The sequence below is a fragment of the Vipera berus genome, assembly GCF_964194415.1.
Source record: "Vipera berus genome assembly, chromosome: 3".
Classification (NCBI taxonomy): Eukaryota; Metazoa; Chordata; class Lepidosauria; order Squamata; family Viperidae; genus Vipera; species Vipera berus.
The window spans coordinates 15205895-15225091 of record NC_138204.1 but is presented as its reverse complement, the minus strand read 5'-3'; positions in this window follow the sequence as shown (position 1 = coordinate 15225091).

Genomic DNA, 19197 nt, shown 5'->3' with positions numbered 1-19197 from the left:
TTTTGAAGATCACATAGGAGCCGTGACCAGGGGGGCTTTTGCACAGGTTCGCCTGGTGCGCCAGTTGCGTCCCTATCTGGACCGAGATGCCCTACGCACAGTTACTCATGCGCTTGTGACCTCCCGTTTGGACTACTGTAACGCTCTCTACATGGGGCTGCCCTTGAAGACCACTCGGAGGCTTCAACTGGTGCAGAATGTGGCCGCGCGAGTTGTAATGGGGGTTTCCCGATACTCCCATGTAACACCTCTACTCCGCGAGCTGCATTGGCTTCCGGTTGCCCTCCGGGTGAAATTCAAGGTGCTGGTTATTACCTATAAAGCCCTACATGGCCTGGGTCCGGGGTATTTGAGGGAACACCTGCTGCCGGCATCAAACGCCCTTCGCCCAGTGTGCTCCCACAGGGAGGGTCTGCTCAGGGTCCCGCCGGTAAGAGATTGCCGGCGGGTGACACCCAGGGATAGGGCCTTCTCAGTGGGGGCGCCTGCCCTCTGGAACCAGCTGCCGGTGGAGCTGAGGACTGCTCCCGACCTCCGATCATTCCGCCGGGGCCTGAAGACCTGGCTCTTTGAGCTCTCGGGCCCAGGCTGAGGAGATATTCATTTTAATTGGGGTTTTTTAATAGTACAGGGCTTGTTTAATATGTTTTAAATTGGGTTTTAACTTTTGTATAGTTGTTTTTTAACTCCCTGTAAACCGCCCTGAGTCCTCGGGGAAAGGGCAGTATATAAATGCAAATATTAAATTAAATTAAATATAGCCTCTTGCGAGAAGAGAAGGTTGTTCAAAACTGGTTTAAATATATTCAGCTACGGGCCAGGTGGAAAGAAGACCAGAAAAATGGTTTTACAATGACTGATGAAAATTTGATAAAGCAAGTTAGAAATCAGGGACCAGCACATATCAAACGGATATATCTTGCATTGATAGAGATTGATTCAGAGACAGAGCTTGTTAAGGATTGTATGATAAAATGGGCCCAAAACATCCAGGAAGTTATTACAATGGACATGTGGGAAAAGATTTGGGTGAGGAACGTAAAATTTACTCAAGCTCAAAATCTAAGAGAGAATTTTTACAAAATGTTTTATAGATGGCATTTAGATCCTAAAAAGCTTGCAAGTATGTATCCGAATTACCAGCCTAAATGTTGGAGGTGTGGTGATGAAGATGTAACATATTTTCACATATGGTGGACATGTAAGAAGGTCAAGGCTTTTTGGATAAAAGTCTGGTGGAATATGCAGAAGATTTTTAAACAGAGGATAAAGTTTTGTCCGCAACTTTTTTTGTTGGGAATAATTGCAGACGCTACAGTTGTGGACACTAAGTTGATGTTGAACCTAATTACGGCAGCAAGACTTTTGATAGGCCAATATTGGAAGAAAGAGGAATTGCCGACCATAGAAGAGTGGACTTTAAAGGTTTCCAACCTGGCAGAGATGGCGAAGATTTCGGCCTATTTGAAAGATCATTCGCAAGAACGCTATATTATGGAATGGAGAAAATGGATTGAGTTTATCCAGAACAAGTATAGGGTTAAGAAGTTTTATGTAGCATTCGAATAAGTCTTCTTTCGTTATTTTTTCCTTTTTTATTCTAGTTTTTTATATATAGTTAATATTGTTAAGGTGTGTCTTATCCTATATAAGCTAGAGAGTAATGGATTTTAGATTTTATAGTGGGTAGTATATGGTTGTTTATGATTGCCTTTTTATAGATATATACCTTGTATTTAGCTCTGGGAAGTCGGGGGGGGGAGGGGGGATGGAGGGAGGGGAGGAGGGAGGGAGGTTGGGGGGAGGTAGGGGGGGAGCAGGGAGGGGGAAGGTGGGTTTTTTAAAGGAAAATTGTATTTTAAAACTTTTCAATAAAAAAAAAAAGAATTCCAGCGTTCTTTCACCACTTTCCTGCAGTGTTCTGCTATTTCCAATTCCTCAGCAAAGTTTTCCTTATTGAATAGCAGCAAAACAAGGACAGTGGCTCATATTGGCTTCTTCTGCTTCTGAAGGACAAAGTTATCAGCAAAATAACACTGTTGACATGAACTCCAGATGATCCAGAACTAATTCCAAAGTTTTATGAAGTTCCCAGGTGGAAATGACTCTAACATATAAACAAATCATCATTATTACATTTTTATCCTACCTTTTTAAAGGTTCTCAAGGGAGTAAACATAATACTCTACCTCTATTTCTCCCAAAACAGTGACTCTACTGACTAAGGAACTGGCCTAAAATGACCCAGCCAGCTTTCATGCCTAATGGAGGCCTAAATCTCACAGACTCCTGGTTTCTAATTCATCAACCCAATCTCTACACCAAACTGGCTCTTAGCTATTAAGATTTCATTAGGTCTTGTTCTGTTAAATATTAAAAATTAGCAGTGGGGAAGCCATTCCATTTCTTTTTTCCAAAACTGAGTTTGCCAAAAGCACGATTTTTTTTACCTCACTCTGAATTCCAATCCAAAATACAAAACCCAATTTCATAAAGTTCTAATATTGTCCTTACTGTATACCCATAAAAATGAGCATGCTTTACTGTAGATGCTTTATGTCAGGCATGTCAAACTCATGACGTCACGTGATGTCATGCGACGTATCATGACTTATTCCCTATTGCTGGCAATGGGGTGGGCGTGGTTTTAGTATGATGCATCCGGCCCGCGAGCCAGCAGTTTGACATGCCTGCTTTATGTTTTAGATCGCAAAAAGAGTTAAAAAGCAATCATATTAATTAGGATTTAAGTAAAGGTAAGAACTTCAGACTGTGAATGTTTTTCTGATATAGGAAAAGTCCCATTAAATAAGCTTTAGACTTTTTTAACCAATGAATTCTTGTACTTTCTGGAGCACTAATAATAGAATGCCATACTTCTGCAGATAGCTGCAGGGGCCTTTTTAATGGATAGGAACAAATAAACTAACCCACTAGACCTACCAACGTATTCAGTATGAATGGTAGAGTCACACATGCCCCCAAAACATTTCAAATGAGTATACAGGTAACAATTTTCTTTTTTTAAAAAAAAGCTTTGGCAAATCAACTTAGCATCAACCTGAAAGCCTTTTTAAAGACTATTATACCAACAGTGCTTTCTTATTTTACAGAAGGCATTTCTGCAGCACTATTTCAAAAATGCAAAAACCAAAAAAACCACCCTACCCACAAATTGTGGAATATTGCAATGCAGTTTTGTCCTATTGTAACCCTCAATCCTATTTGTGTGCCTTTATCTACCACTATAGGGACGCGGTGGCTCAGTGGGTTAGGACGCTGAGCTTGTCGATCAGATGGTCAGCAGTTTGGCAGGTCGAATCCCGAGTGCCGCGTAACAGAGTGAGTGCCTGTTACTCGTCCCAGCTTCTGCTGACCTAGCAGTTTGAAAGCACGTAAAAATGCAAGTAGAAAAATAGGGACCACTATGGTGGGAAGGTAACAGCGTTCTGTGTGCCTTTGGCGTCTAGACAAGCACTGGCTCTTCGGCTTTGAAACGGAGATGAGCACCGGCCCCTAGAGTTGGAAATGACTAGCACGCATGTACGGGGGAACCTTTACCTTTACCTTTATCTACTACTAGCTCTCCTATACATCTTAGCTACTGTTGATTATTACCTAATTAAGAGTCTTCTTGAAGCAAATAGATCAGGTCACAATAATTACTAATCTTGAGTCCAATGAATTTAGGGCTAAATATGCTAATATTTGGATCTAGCCCAAGTTATGGATCTAAGTTATAAATCTAAACTGTATATACAAAATACCACTCAGGGCAATGACAACTCATAAATTCATCCAAAGTATTGGTCAAACTATTCCAACACCATAATTCTCTAGGATTATTTGACAACTTCAAAAGCCCTGCTCTCGAGATAAAAGCAACACATCATGTTTTCTGTTCTTCCTTTTTTAATATAAATAAATTAAGTCACTTAAGACTCCTGCTGATTGAAGTAACATGTAAAGCACGCAAAACATGTAGATAAAATAAATGGTATCTTCCCATTATAAATTGGTCCTATGCTCATGACATCTTACAATGTGAGAGAGGAACAAGGGTTTTCTTGCTCAACATATCTCTAGTTTCAACTGATCATTTATTTTGGAAGCTTTCCAGGGAATGCCTTAAAATATAAATTAAATTAAACCAATGTAGAACTCAGGATCCATATGAAGAACCTAAGAACCTTACTCCTTGCCTGATCAGACAAATGACTCACTCTGTTTTATAATAGGCAACAAACTACATGGAGAAACCTCAGAACCCTGGACAGGAGGGTGAGGACTCTCTCCCACATAATTCCTCAGCAGCTGATAATTCAGATTTTCTGCATGGACACATTAAACAAGGAGAACTATGTCAAGCTATGGAAACTTAAACGCGGGGGAGTTTGGTGGGAACTTTTCAAACTAACAGATTTTTATTTTAAAACTTTTTTTTAAAGTAAAAAAGGTGCAATCAGACTCCTTATGACTTTTGATTTTCAAAAAACAATCCATCCTGAGAAGTAGCCTTTGATAGCAGAACTCTCCATTCATCTGTCTTGACTGCTTTTAAAACTGCCCAAACTGGAGGGGGCCGAGAAAGGATCATTGAAAAGACATGCTCAATATTGCATTATAAAAACATACTGGCTGGGGAATTCTGGGGATTGAAGTCTTCAAGCTGCCAAGCTTAAGAAGCATTAATGTGGAGAGACTGATGAAGAAATACAGCAGGCCAGAAAAAAATAGAAACTGAGTGAAACCAAAATTCTTTTGGTTTGAACCTCTGTTTTATCAATGGAGTAGGGCTGGGGTCTTCAAACTTGGCAACTTTAAGATTTGCGAACTTCAATTCCCAGAACTTCTCAGCTAGCCCTGGCTGGCTGAGGAATTCTGGGAGTTGAAGTCCAAAAGTCTTAAAGTTGCTAAGTTTGAAGATCCCTGGAGTAGAGAGGCAGTCAAGAGGGCCACAAATGCAGCCTCTTCCCTTTAAAAAATCCTACTGCAACAATAAACTTAAGAGAAAGTATGAGATGTGAGAGGATAAAAAAGTGTTCAACAGCCATTGAATGTTGACTGGGGAAAACAAAAGGATGAGCTGGAAGGGAATTCTGAAAATTGAAGCAAATCTGTTTAATTAATAACTAATTCCAGAACTTTTTTCAAATATTAAGCCTGTTGTGTACTGGGTTTCTTGCAAGCAGGAGGCGAGACAAGAGAGTTCAAACAGGAACATTGCTTTATTGTATAACAGGAACTGAACTGGTTACCAAGGCTTCTATGCAGCTATTTCTACAGCTGTCCACTAGGCTGCGGCCAATAGGTTTGAAGAACCTATTCCTGCCCCAGAGCCAACCAATGGTGGTCCTAGAGACCACATGTCTGGGCAGCCTGCGACCATTACACAGACTCCTTGATTAAGTAATCTCAAACAGCATTCAAAGACATGTGGAAAACAGTTCAAGTAAAAGGCCCATTACAAAGCCCATTCTCTAAATCAGGGGTCTTCAAACTTGGCCCTTTTATGACTTGTGGACTTCAACTCCCAGAATTCCTCAGCCTATTCATTTTATTGGTGTTATTTTTCATTGATAGATGCCCAAATAAATGTCTCCTTGAACTGGTATTGGAATTGTAATTGTGATGTACAAGTTTGTTCCTGATTTGCTGCGTCTGCCCCGATTACAAAAATGCTCTACATTGATTTTGATTTCAGCTCCAGGAGTGAGGCTGGGTGGAGTTAATATAATGTAGGTCATGTCTCTAAAATATCTTACTCAATCTCTCCCCCCACACCCCACTTTCTCTGTATTTTATTCTTCTGAGGGAAAAAAAAAGATGAAGGTAAAATGTTATCCTGCCACCTACAGATAACCTTGGGAACTACAGAAACTGTAGATTGAAAAAGGCAAGTGGGTGGGTGACAATGAACAAGAGATGCATTAGAGAGGGTCAAGATTGTGTTGTCCTTGATAAACCATCTGCTTTCCCCCCCCAAAAAAATCTCCTTAGTTATGTGTGTATGTAGTGTCATCAGTGTCAAGGCTGTGAAGAGGGATATCTGTCTGCTCCAAATAAATTATAAGCCTAAAATAAGAGGCTTTTTCTGCAGGCACACCTGCATATTTGAGGCATGGCAGTCCTGCTTCTCTAAAGTCTTATTTAAAATTTATGACAAAGGCAACAGCAGAGAATGGTAACAACAAGCAAGAAATAGTAATAGCAGCAGGAACAAATATAGCAAGAAGTAGTACGGAATGGTAGCATTATAGACATTCTGATTTTTACTCATTTTATGTTATTTATATTCTGCCTTTATTATTTTTATAAATAACTCAAGGCAGCAAATATGCCCAATATTCCTTCCTCCACTTATTTCCCCCATAACAACAACATAGTGAAGAGGGTTGGGTTGAGAGTGTGTGACTGGTCCAAAAGTCACCAGCTGGGACTAGAACTCACACTCTCCTGGTTTCTAGCCTGGTGCCTTAATCGCTAGAGCAAATTGGTTATCATACACACATATTCAACAACCACAGCCTATTGTAGTTAATGAAAACCTGTACCTTTTCTACAGACCTTCTGGATAGAATGGATGGATTTTGGCTTATCTTGTTCATTTTATTGCTGCTGTTCATGGTACAGTTTATAATCCTTATATATTATCTCTGAGAAATGCTGGAAGAAAGAATGTTTTCTGTTTTCAGAATGAAATAAGCCGAGGATCCAGAGAACTAGCACATGACTTAGTTTGGAATCACTATTTGGGAAATTCTAGAAGTATGTTTCTCAATCTCACTGACCTTAATGAATGTAGACTTCAAACACCCCCCCACACACACACGCACAAGCGGCTGGGAAGTTCTTGAAGTCCACATATCTGAATTCCAAACATTGTTCTAGAAATGATCAGTCTATAAGGGACCTAACAGAGCTGCCTGCAATTAGTGCAGGTTCGCATCCCACCAGGCTCAAGGTTGACTCAGCCTTCCATCCTTCCAAGGTAGGTAAAATGAGGACCCAGATTGTTGGGGGCAATTAAGCTGACTTTGTAATAATGCCGCTTGGGGTTTGTGTGAAAGCCCTAATAAGCAGGCATATACATAGAATGAAGGCTACTGCTAAGCTTGTAAGCCGCCCTGAGTCTTTGGAGAAGGGCGGGATATAAATGGAATTAAAATAAATAAAAAATAAAATAAATAAATCTTGAAAACAACATAATTATTACCAGTATATAAATCAGTATGGATTTATTAAACCTTGTCAGGTTATTAATTCCTACATTTTTGTCTGGGCAACTTCAATCAATGTATGCAGATGTGATATATTTTGATTTCAGTGATGTATTTGACAAGGTACCCCAAGACTACTTAGGTGTGAAGTAAATACCATCAGCCTTAAGGGAATCCACAGATGGTTTGAAAACCGTCAAGAGTGCTCATCCAGAATTTGTCAACAAATGGATGTAGGAATGAAGTGAAGTTGAATCTTGGCATGAAGAGATGAAGAGAATGACACAAAGGTGGGTGGTTTACTTTTTTTGAAAATTTTAAACTTTCAAAATAATCTTAATAGGTTAGAGAAATGGGATCTTCTCATCATCCTCTGAATAGCTTAATTTCGTAGTAAAGTTTGTAGCCTGTTTCACATTTTGTTGTTGTTGCATGGTCTGTATTTGCTAACGCCTGATGATAACCATGTTGACATTGACTTGTGCATCTTTACTGATGCCATCAGGGCTGGCTCCAGCTTTAAAAGGATGAGGTATTACTATTATTCAACAGAGGCAATGTACATCAGCACTGCACTATATTGGAATAATTGCAACCTACCCACCATTTTATTAGCTGTCATGCCTCCAATACATTCATGTTTTAGGCCATGGGTGTCCAATCTTGGCAACTTTAAGACCTGTGGACTTCAAGTCCCAGAATTCCCCAGCTGGCATTAAAGTCCACAGGTCTTAAATTTGCCAAGGTTGGACATCCCTACTTTAGGCCATTATGGGACATTTTAAATGATGGGGGAAAAATAATTCTGGGAGCTCAACGTTGGTATCAGCGATAGACCTTGCTAGGACCTTCAAAACCCAACTACTCCCCAATATAAGCCCAATTGTACATGTACAGCTTTTTTTTCCTTTGGATGTTTTTAATTTTAATTTTATTTATCTGTGTGGATAAGGACAAATTGAGTTGTATGCTAGTACTGGGCAGGTTGGCATTAAGTAATGTTCCACAAGGTGACAGATTTCAAATATTAACTTTCATCTTCCAAGGTTAGCTGGATATATTTTTAGCTGATAAAACAGCAAATTAGTTTTTCATTGATGATTGCCTGTTAAATATCTGCTTGAACATGTCTGAAGTATTCCAACAATGATAAATCTCAAAAACCATGGTCCCCAGGCTCAGTAGCAAAGATTATTTAATGTATTTAATGTCCATTTGCACATAACTCAGTGGTGTATTAAGCCCCGATTAGGATCCTCTTGGTTTAAACTTTTGTATGACTGACAAACACCTCACCGGTTTTTATTTGCACAGTTGAAATAAATGCAAATTATGCATGCTCCAGAAGGAGAAGACAGATAGTTTCAGATCAATGGATAAAATGTTCTCCTTAAACGGATCATCTACCAAGCAAACACAGCAACGAAGTTTCCATGCAAAAAATAAGTGCCGTACTGACAGTTTAGCCTAGAGCTCCAAAACACCAGACATAAGATGTTTCTATGAGGTTCACAGTGTCAAATCAATGTTGCCAAAGCATCTGCAGAATGCAGTAGGCAACCGCAAATGCTGAAATACATTCTTTTTCTTCTATTGCCAGCAATGCTGCTGCAACATTACACAGCTTCAGCTGAAAGAAGCTAAAGGGCATGGTGTGGTATAAAATCTGATATGACAAATGAAACAAATCAAAGTATATAAAATGATATTGAAGTAATTGTTAAGCTCAACCTTGGGGACAAGAAAGCACACCATAAAGATGAAAATGCAGATATTAGATCATTTCCCCATTAGCGACACATAGCATCTTTAGAGGCATCCAACCCTCATTGCGTCAAACTAACAGTAATATGGGCAGACTTCATATCATTTCAACAATAGTTGTGGAAATACTATAAAGATTCTTTTAGTCAACACAGAGAGCTGCACCTAATAAGAGTTGCAAGAGTTACTGATCGAAATAATTATTCTGAAGATAGCATTGTGGTCAGTGTAATAGATCTGTCTTCTCACCAAAATCCGATCTTCAAAAATGCTTCTAATGAACTTGGCCCATCATGATTTCGGCAACTATGCAAAAGAAAGACAGGAAGAAAAGATGCTCCGATAGAACCAGGGCTTTTTTTTTCTCACAGAACGCTCAGAATGGAGTTCTGGCACCTTTTTTGGATGGAACCTTGTAGGGTGGGCAAGGTATGATGTGTGTGAGTTCCGGCACCTTTTTCTTTTACAAAAAAAGCACTGGATAGAACTATTATAGTAAATAGTGCAGACCTAACAGGGAACCTTTTAATTATACCCTCTCAATATAGAGGAGATAAATATTTCCTATTCTCTCCCTAATTCTACGCCTACCAGAGAAAATCAGAATATTTATTTATTTTTATTTTTATTCCATTTATATCCCGCCCTTCTCTGAAGACTCAGGGCGGCTTACAAGCTTAGCAGTAGCCTTAATTCTATGTATATGCCTGCTTATTAGGGCTTTCACACACACCCCAAGCGGCATTATTACAAAGTCAGCTTAATTGCCCCCAACAATCTGGGTCCTCATTTTACCTACCTCGGAAGGATGGAAGGCTGAGTCAACCTTGAGCCTGGTGGGATGCGAACCTGCACTAATTGCAGGCAGCTGGTGTTACTTAAGGAGGCATTAGCCCACTGCTCCACCAAGGCTCATCATTGTCCACAACTGGAAAAAACTTGCTGGCTTGAAAGTATACTATTTTCCTGATGTAAATTCATTCTGTATAGGGAAATGCAAGCTTCCTAATATGTACTTTTTTTTCCTATGCAGACTTCTGGAAATGTATATTTTTCTTCCAGACGTCTCTCCCACAAGCTAGTGGCATTTTTGCAGAGTTTTGAATAGAGGAAGATAGGTGAACTTGTAGCTTCATGGTTCATCACACAGTCATCCAGAAATTTAAACTGGACTTGGCATTTTTATCCACCTATCAAGTCTTCCCAAGGACCTGAGATACACAAATGTTTGATGGTGTTAAAAGGAATTGTTGCAGAATGTCAGCTGTTCCAAGTAAAGCTGCCTTTTGCAATTGACTGATGGTGATTTGTTCAAGTGGTGCTCCAGTTCCTTTGGGATTGCACTCACGGCACCTATTACAATTGGTATTACCTTTGCTTTCTTTTGTCACAGTTGTTCTATCTGCAGGTCTTTGTATTTTGTTATCTTCTCCAGTTCTTTCCCTTTTCTTCTGCTGCCTCCAACTACTGCCACTTCCACTATCCAGACTTTTTTGTCCTCCCCCCCCATCCTCCTCCTCTTCCTCTGGATGTTGAGGGAAATGCAAAGTTCTTACTGACAATTGTATTTTGTTGTTATTCTTAGGCTCTGTATACCACTGATCATCAAATTCTCTGCCAACCCATATCCTTGGCTCATGATGGATTTCACTAAGCTGTACTGAGTAGAAATCTGTGTTGGTTTTGTTCCATTTTTTAAGTCATACCAGTATTATGGTATGATTGTTGGAAAGGTTGTTCTTCTGTCTCTCAACAAGTGAATTTCTCTTTCATGGGAGTAATTTTTGGTAGTTGTCCTGCTTTGCAGTAAACATTCAAATTGAAGCTTAGAAATTAAATTATTTGAAAATAAAATAAAATTGGAAACTTATTTAATTTCCTTTCCAGTTAGCACATGAACTATTGTTTCAGCAGTCACCAAAGTTACTAAGAATGCATGCCTAAAATCAGAAATAGTTTTGCTTTTTTGCAGTAGACAAAATCTTTGCCTACTTTAGGTCATCCTTCCAAAAGACTTCTCTGAAGTGGGTGGGCAGGTAGAATTTGTAATGTTATAGTAGATATCATGAATGGGTTTTATGGATTATTCCAATGATGTTCCTATGCATGGAAATAAGTTTATAACAGAATGTGCAGAAGCACAGGCATTTCCTCTTTTCTGGCTTGAGAAAATAAAAAGATATTTTATGTTTTCAATTAAAAAAAATTCTGTATACGTAAATTACTTGTTTCAGGAGAACATTTGGATCAATATCAATATGCTGAAGAGAAGCTCTTGCTTGTATTCAATAACTGTTTAAAAGTATTTTTTATTCCTTTCCTTCCTTCCTTTTCCTATCTTCCCTCTTTTATTAATGGAAAGCTCCATCAAAAACTTAACATTATATTTCATTAAGGGAGGAACAATGAGAATGTATTTAGAAGACAAGTTGGTGGAAGACTTTTACTGAGTTAAAGAAATCTCATCCTCTTATTTTGAACACTCAGTAATTTACTGCCAATTGTCTTTCTGTCCTTATTTCTCATTAGATCTTGGTTCAGAATGTTAAATTGGATTGAATTCTTCCAAGGTTCCCTGGATTCTGAAAACTCGTAGATTTTTTAATACTTCGAGCTCATACACATATGTACTGTGTATATGTAATTATTCAATCCAGTTTTGGAGAAGTTACAGGCTATAGATAGTCCTTGACTTATATCTGGTAGCTTAGTTTAAAGTTACAATGGACATCTCCAAGGCTACTTACAACCTGGATTTGAAGTTCCATCAGCTTCCTTTCCCCTATGGTCATGTAATCACATTTTGGCTTGCATTTATGGACATTTTCAGTGGTTCACAGTTCCATGATCACAACTTATGAATTATTATTTTTTTGTGGGAAACTTCTGGTTTCTGGCCAAATTCACCAGACAATGAATGGTGGACAATGAATTCACTAAACAATAGCAGTGATTCCTTTACCAACTGTTTTGAAAAAAGTCATAAAATGGGGCACACCCACTTAACAACTCATTTTACTTATGACCATAATTCCACGCTAAATTATGGTCATAAGTTAAGCAAGACTTTCTGAAACAACTTCTTATTTCCTCACAAATTCTACTCTAAACATCATCTTCTCAATAATGTCTTTGGCTTAATTCCTTATTCATCGCTAGCTGTCTGCAATTGCTTTGCACCAAATGCATCCCATGTCATTTGTGAGTCTGGTTCCCCCTCTTTTTATTGTTTCAAGCCCTTCCAAAGTATAGAGAATGAGCTGCTCTTAATTATTGCTTAGGGGAAGCTTTATATACATTAATGATGCTAAGAAATAAGAAGGATATTTCAAACACATTTAAATATCCAACTTCTTAGTTTGGGGAATAGAATGGAGGGACAAAAAAGTACTTTGTTTCACCATCTGAGAAGAAACCTTTCTATGTTTCAGCAGCTTTATGGCTTTCTCAGAACTTTATGCTGATTTTTTTTAAAAACCTGGAGTTGATTTTCCTCCATTAAAACTCAACTTAATTTCCCTGCCTTCCTCATTTAAATCAAATACAGTTATAGATCATATGTACATCCAAAGCTTCATGAAGCCTAAAATTAAGAAACATGCAGGACATCAGGAATGTCTGTATATAACATGTTTTGTTATGTTTTTTTTGGTCTGGACTATTAGTATTTTTCTAATCTGAACATATGGAGACACAGTGGCTCAGTGGGTTAGGACGCTAAGCTTGTCGATCAGAAGGTTGGTAGTTTGGCGGGTCGAATCCCGAGTGCCACGTAACAGAGTGAGTGCCTGTTATTCGTCCCAGCTTCTGCCAACCTAGCAATTCAAAAGCACGTAAAAATGCAAGTATAAAAATAGGGACCACTACGGTGGGAAGGTAACAGTGTTCCGTGCACCTTTGGTGTCTAGTCATGCCGGCCACATGACCACAGAGACGTCCTCGGACAAGCGCTGGCTCTTTGGCTTTGAAACGGAGATGAGCACCGGCCCCTAGAGTTGGAAAGACTAGCACGCATGTATGGGGGAAACTTTACCTTTACCTTTTAATCTGAACATGCTACTTACTTCATGGATCATAACAGAAATGTATTGTCCTTTTCAGAAATGAGGAAAGTGAATAAGAATATTATTTATAAAAGTTTCAAAGCAGAGAATCACAAGAGGAATTGCAGGTCAGATAAATTTATCATGCAGGGCCTGGGATAAAACAACAGAATAATACATCTAGCTGGAACTACTATCTTAATGCATATCTGTACAAAATTGACATCAGAGAGGAAGGGAACTTTCACATATACAAAGGAAGTTTTGGCTGCATTTAAAAAATGAAAACACAGAATATAAATATAAGACCAATAAAATATATAAATACATGGAGTTGTTGTGACTCAGGGCCAGCCTGTGGGTCCGACAGCCGGCTCCGATGTATCGGATGACTCAGATGAGGGGGAGGAGGGAAACGAACCGGCTGATGATGGTTTGGAGGCTTTGCAGAGCCCTCAGCCGGGGACCTCTTCTCAGCTGCGTGAGCCCGAGAGTGCGGAGGAAGATGACCCACAGCTGGCCCTGTTCAAGGACGCCCGACGCAGGAGGCAGTCGAGCAGGAACAAACAAAGAAAGGCTGCGGGACTCCTCGGGAGGAGGCACAGGGAGACCACGCCCTGAGCTCTCTATAAAAGGAGTGTTTGGGGAGGGGCTGGTTGCTGAAAGCAACTTTTCCGCTTGAGAAGACAAGCTCTAGTGTTTTTGTTAACTGCGTAATAAATCTTGGCAGATGCCTTTTAGCCTTGGACGCTCTCCTGTCTCTTCTTTCTGAATAGGGGTTTGCCTTATTACAAGGCCAGAAGAGGGCTGGTTCAGAACAGTTTGCTTTCAGCCACCCACCCCTTATTACTACGATGGAGCAGCTTCTTGCCGAGAATGCCCAGCTCACCCAGCAACTCACTTTGCTGGCAGCTCAGGTGGCTCAACTGCAAGCTCAGGTACATGCTGCACCCCCACCCAGGAGGAAATGTCAGTTAGCTATGCCGGATAAATTTGCTGGTAATCCAGAACTGTTTCCTGCCTTCCTGGGACAATGCCAGCTTTTTATCAGCGTGAGAGCAGCTGATTTCCCCACTGACCGAGATAAGGTGGGATTCGTGTTGAGCCTTCTGTCGGGAGATGCAGCTCGTTGGGGCACGCCTCTGTTGGCACAGCCTAGCCCTTTGTTGGATAACTTTGGGGGGTTTTGTGACCATATGCGCCTCATGTACGAGGACCCGATTAAGGCGCAGACTGCCACCCGACGCCTGAAAGCTTTGAGGCAGGGTCAGCGCCCTCTACAGGCCTATATCAGCGATTTCCGGCTGCTTAGCCAGGATTCCGCCTGGAATGAGGCTGCGCTCGTGGATGCCTTCCAGGATGGCTTGTCAGAGGAGATGTTGGATGAGCTGGCCCGCGTGGACATTCCCTCAGACCTGAATGGGCTGATCCATCTTTGTCTGCGGATCGATGCCCGGCTGCAGCAGCGAAAGAGTCGCCGTGCCACCCCACAGACCCCTGCCGCCCCTGTTGTGCGTGAGCCCCCAGTCCAGAGGGAGGAGCCAATGGAGCTGGGTGCCGCCAGGTCCCGTCTATCGGTGACGGAAATGGACAGACGACGATCGGGGGGGTTGTGTTTTTACTGTGGGGACCCTGGACATTTGGCCGCTTCTTGCCCAAAGAAGCGTCAGCGGGCGTCAGTGACCAAGCCGGCCCCGAGAAAGTCCCCTGCTTTGCTGTCGGGAAACGGCCCGAGCCCGATCTAGACGGTGTGATAGATCGGGCGATCCACAACGACCACGCCGAGCGATGCCGTTCCGACAGTGCCTGTGAACCTCCACGGCATTTGATTTTGGAGGCACGTCTGATCCTTCCTGGCAAGCCAGAGGGGATTCCGGTCCATGCCTTAATTGACTCTGGGGCTACCACTAACTTCATGGACTCGGCCTTCGTGGCCAAATGGGCTGTTCCCCAGTGTCCGGTGGATCCGCCCATGCTAGTGGAGACTATTGATGGTCGAGTGCTCCTGTCCGGGCCTATTACGGCCGCCACGCAACCAGTGTGTATGGCCATCAGTTCCCATGTGGAGGCCATCCAGTTCTACATCACTTCGGATCTGCACTTCCCCGTGGTCTTGGGACTGGCGTGGCTCCGGGCGCATGATCCACAGATCTATTGGTCTCAGAACTTGGTCACCTTCCCGAGTTTGCAGTGCGTGGACCACACCCGCCATATCTGTGCCGGCCAGGTGGAGGGTTCCTCAGGGGTTTCCTTGCCTCCCGAACTGTCCGACTTTGCTGACGTGTTCAGCGAGTCAGAGGCGGACCAATTACCCCCGCACAGGCCCTATGACTGTTCCATTGATCTAGTCCCTGATGCGCCTCTCCCAGTGGGGCGTTTGTACTCCATGTCGGAGCCCGAGTTGGCTGCATTGCGGGACTTCCTGACAAAGAATTTGGCTCGTGGTTTCATCCGGCCCTCGTCCTCGCCAGTGTCTGCGCCCGTGCTCTTCGTCAAAAAGAAGTCGGGCGAGTTACGGCTTTGCTGTGACTACCGGAAACTCAATGCCATCACGGTGCGTAACCGCTACCCGCTGCCCCTCATCCCCGAGCTCTTGGACCGACTCCGGGAGGCTAAGATCTTCACGAAACTGGACCTGCGTGGAGCTTACAACCTCGTCAGGGTTCGGCCGGGTGATGAGTGGAAGACGGCGTTTGGTACTCGCTATGGACATTTCGAGTACACGGTGATGCCGTTTGGCCTGACCAACGCCCCCGCTGTGTTCCAGCATTTTATGAACGACATCTTTCGAGATCTGTTGGACCAGTTTGTCGTGATTTACCTGGACGACATCCTGATTTACTCCCCGTCGCGTGAGGCGCACCATCAGCATCTCCGTCAGGTCCTGCAGCGCCTCCGGAAACATCGGCTGTTTGCCAAGTTGGAGAAGTGCCAGTTCTACCAGGTGACCATCGATTTCCTGGGTCACCGCATTTCTCCTGAGGGCATCGCCATGGAACCGAGTAAAGTTGAGTCGTTGCAGAGTTGGCAACCCCCGCGTCGCGTGAAGGACGTTCAGCGACTTCTTGGATTTGCCAACTACTATCGAACATTCATCCCTGGCTTTGCTGCTTTCAGGCCCCGTCCGACGAGCCACCCAAAGATTGACACCGGAACGGGAGCTGGTTCTTCTAAGCCGTGTTTATTATCCGCATAAACATTCGCTCAAAGACAAATGAAGTCAGCGTTGACTCTACAGCACAGTCAACGCTGTTAAATAACCGGCAAGGCTAACTCCCACCACCACACCCTTAATTACACCACCACGCCCCCACCCTACTTAACCCCGCCTCCCATGGTTCCCTCCTCTTGGCTCCCGTCCCACCACCAATGCAGCCGGTAAGTTACCCCCCAGCCTAAACCTCCCTCTTTTCCCCCAGAGCTCTGCCTAGACTCTTCTTTCCCCCCACCACCCCAGGTCGCCGCGAGCTGCTCGCTCAACCCCTTCCCGGACCACCGGTTGTCTCCGTCACCCCCTGACCCACCCAGGCACCCATTCATGCCCTGCGGCTCGGGCGCTGGGCAGCCACCGCCTAGTTCTTCGTACGGCCCCTTCCCGGCCTGTAAGCAGCCTCTGGAACCCGGCTGGCTGGTCCGCGGCCTCCCCAGCCGGCGGGCGGCCCGCTGCTGCGCCGTTCTTCTCGCTGGCCCATTCCCCGATCCGTCGGAGTAGCGTGGGCGTGGCCAGCTGTTTCCGGAACCCGGCAGCATGGCGAGGAGGCGAGGATGCCTGCGAACGACCCTGCGGCCTGGTAAGTTGCTCCGGGCGGTTACCGGGTCGCTGGGGAGGGCCGTGTGCTGACCCGGCCCTCCAGGAGACGACGGGCGACGGCGGGAGGCTTTGGGGCCTGGTGGGTTGTTCCGGTTACCGGAGTGCTGGGGAGGGCCGAATGCTGGGGAGGGCCGAATGCCGTCCTGGCCCTCCGGGAGATGACGGGCGCCGGCGGGAGGCTTCGGGGCCTGACGGGGTGCTCTGCGGGAGCCTGGCAGTCTGGTGAGCCACCCCGCGGCCCGTCCGAATGTCGGGCGTGCTCGGCCCGACATGCCGCCCCCCCTACCAAGGGTCCTCCTGCAGATGTAGAGAACAGGGTTATAGCATCATTCACTGTGCACACACCCCCATGACCCCCACCCCCCGGCCTGCCAGGGTGGGCTCGGTGGAACGCCCGGATCAAACGTGGAGCATGGACATCTTCCCGCGACACCCACGTTGCCTCCTCCACCGGGTACCCCTTCCACCGAAGGAGATATTGTAGGGCGCCCCTCCGCACTCTGGAGTCCAAGACCTCCTGCACCTCATATTGGTCGGCGTGAACCGGTCCGGGACCCCCCTCCCCTGCTGCCGCGGTAGCCGCTGGAGCAGGTTTCAGCAGGCTACTATGGAACACCGGGTGGACCTTACCCAAAAACTTAGGCAACCGCAGCCGCACCGTTACCGGGTTTACCACCTGCACCACCCGGAACGGCCCGAGGTATTTGGGTCCTAGCTTACGGCACGGGACCTGTAACCGTAAATACTTGGTGGACAAGTAAACCAGGTCCCCCACCCGCGGTGTAGCAAAGGGTTTTCGTTTTTTGTCCGCCTGTGCTTTGGTCGCCGCGGCGGACCGATCCAACGCTTCCTTCGCCGCCCCCCAGGCAGCCGTGATTTGACGCATCCAGTCAAGCGGTGAGCACGGAGACGCCTCTTCCTGAGGGCATTCACTGAAGGGAACGAACTCGTGACCAGTGACCACCCGATATGGAGAGAAGCCAGTACTACTGTGAACTGCGTTATTGTATGCGACTTCAGCAAGCGCTAACAGGTCTACCCAGTCCATCTGCCGGAAAGAAACATAGCTCCGTAAATAACGTTCAACAGCAGCGTTGGCTCGTTCTGCGGCCCCGTTGGTGCTGGGATGATAGGCGGTACTCAAGCCCTGGGACGAGCCGATATGACGCAGGAACTCTCTCCAAAACCGGGCTGTGAATTGCACCCCTCTATCCGAAATCACACGCCGCGGCACTCCATGCAGTCGGTATACTTGCGTGAGGAACAACCAAGCTAAGCGACGGGCTGATGGTAACCCCTTACACGGGACAAAGTGTGCCTGTTTAGAAAACAGGTCAACTATCGTCCAGATAACGGTGTGACCCTTACTCTCTGGGAGGTCCACAACGAAGTCCATGGCGATGTCCTGCCAAGGCCGGGTTGGGTCAGCCACCTGTTGCAACAACCCCAAAGGCTTCCCAACTTGGGGCTTTGTAGTGGCACAAATATGGCAACGCCGTACGTACTGCTCGATGTCACTCTTCATGCGAGGCCACCAGAATTGACGACGTGCCAGATGTAAGGTTTTCACAAACCCGAAATGTCCCGCCTGTTTGGCGTCGTGACACCCATGCAGAACGCGTGGCCGCACGGTTTCGGGTACATACAGTCGTGTTCCATGCCACGCTAAACCGTCCCGCATAGTTAATAGTCCCGGATTACTCCGCAACCAGGCATCCTCCTGCAAGGTCCTTTGGATGGCCTGGTTCAAATTCTCCTCTGATACCTGTCTAGCACTCTCCGAACCAATCCCCTCAGTTGCCAGTGTCGGGATGAGTGCCTGCACCACCTCCTCCCTCTTGCTGTCAAACTGAGGCATGCGTGACAAGGCATCTGCCAGAATGTTCCGACCCCCCGGCACATACTTCAGCACAAAACGGAAGCGACGGAAGTATAAGGCCCATCGGACATGTTTAGGCGACAAGCGACGAGGGGTTTGTAGGGCTTCCAGGTTTTTATGGTCCGTCCACAGTTCGAACGGACGGGAGGCCCCCTCCAGAAGATGTCGCCAGGTTTCCAAAGCCCAACGGACCGCATAAGCCTCCTTCTCCCACACCGCCCAGGCCCGTTCAGTGGGAGTCAGTTTCTTAGAGGCATAAGCACACGGCTGCAGGACCCCGGCACTGTTCCGCTGAAGGAGGACGGCCCCAAGAGCAACATCGCTCGCATCCGCCTGTACGACATAAGCCAGCTTGGGGTCGGGATGTCTCAAAACGGGCTCTTTAGCAAAGAGGGACTTCAGTTCCTCGAACGCCCGCTGACACGCGGTGGACCACTCCAATTTCAACCCCGGACGCGGGCGTGTCTTCAACTGTCGTGT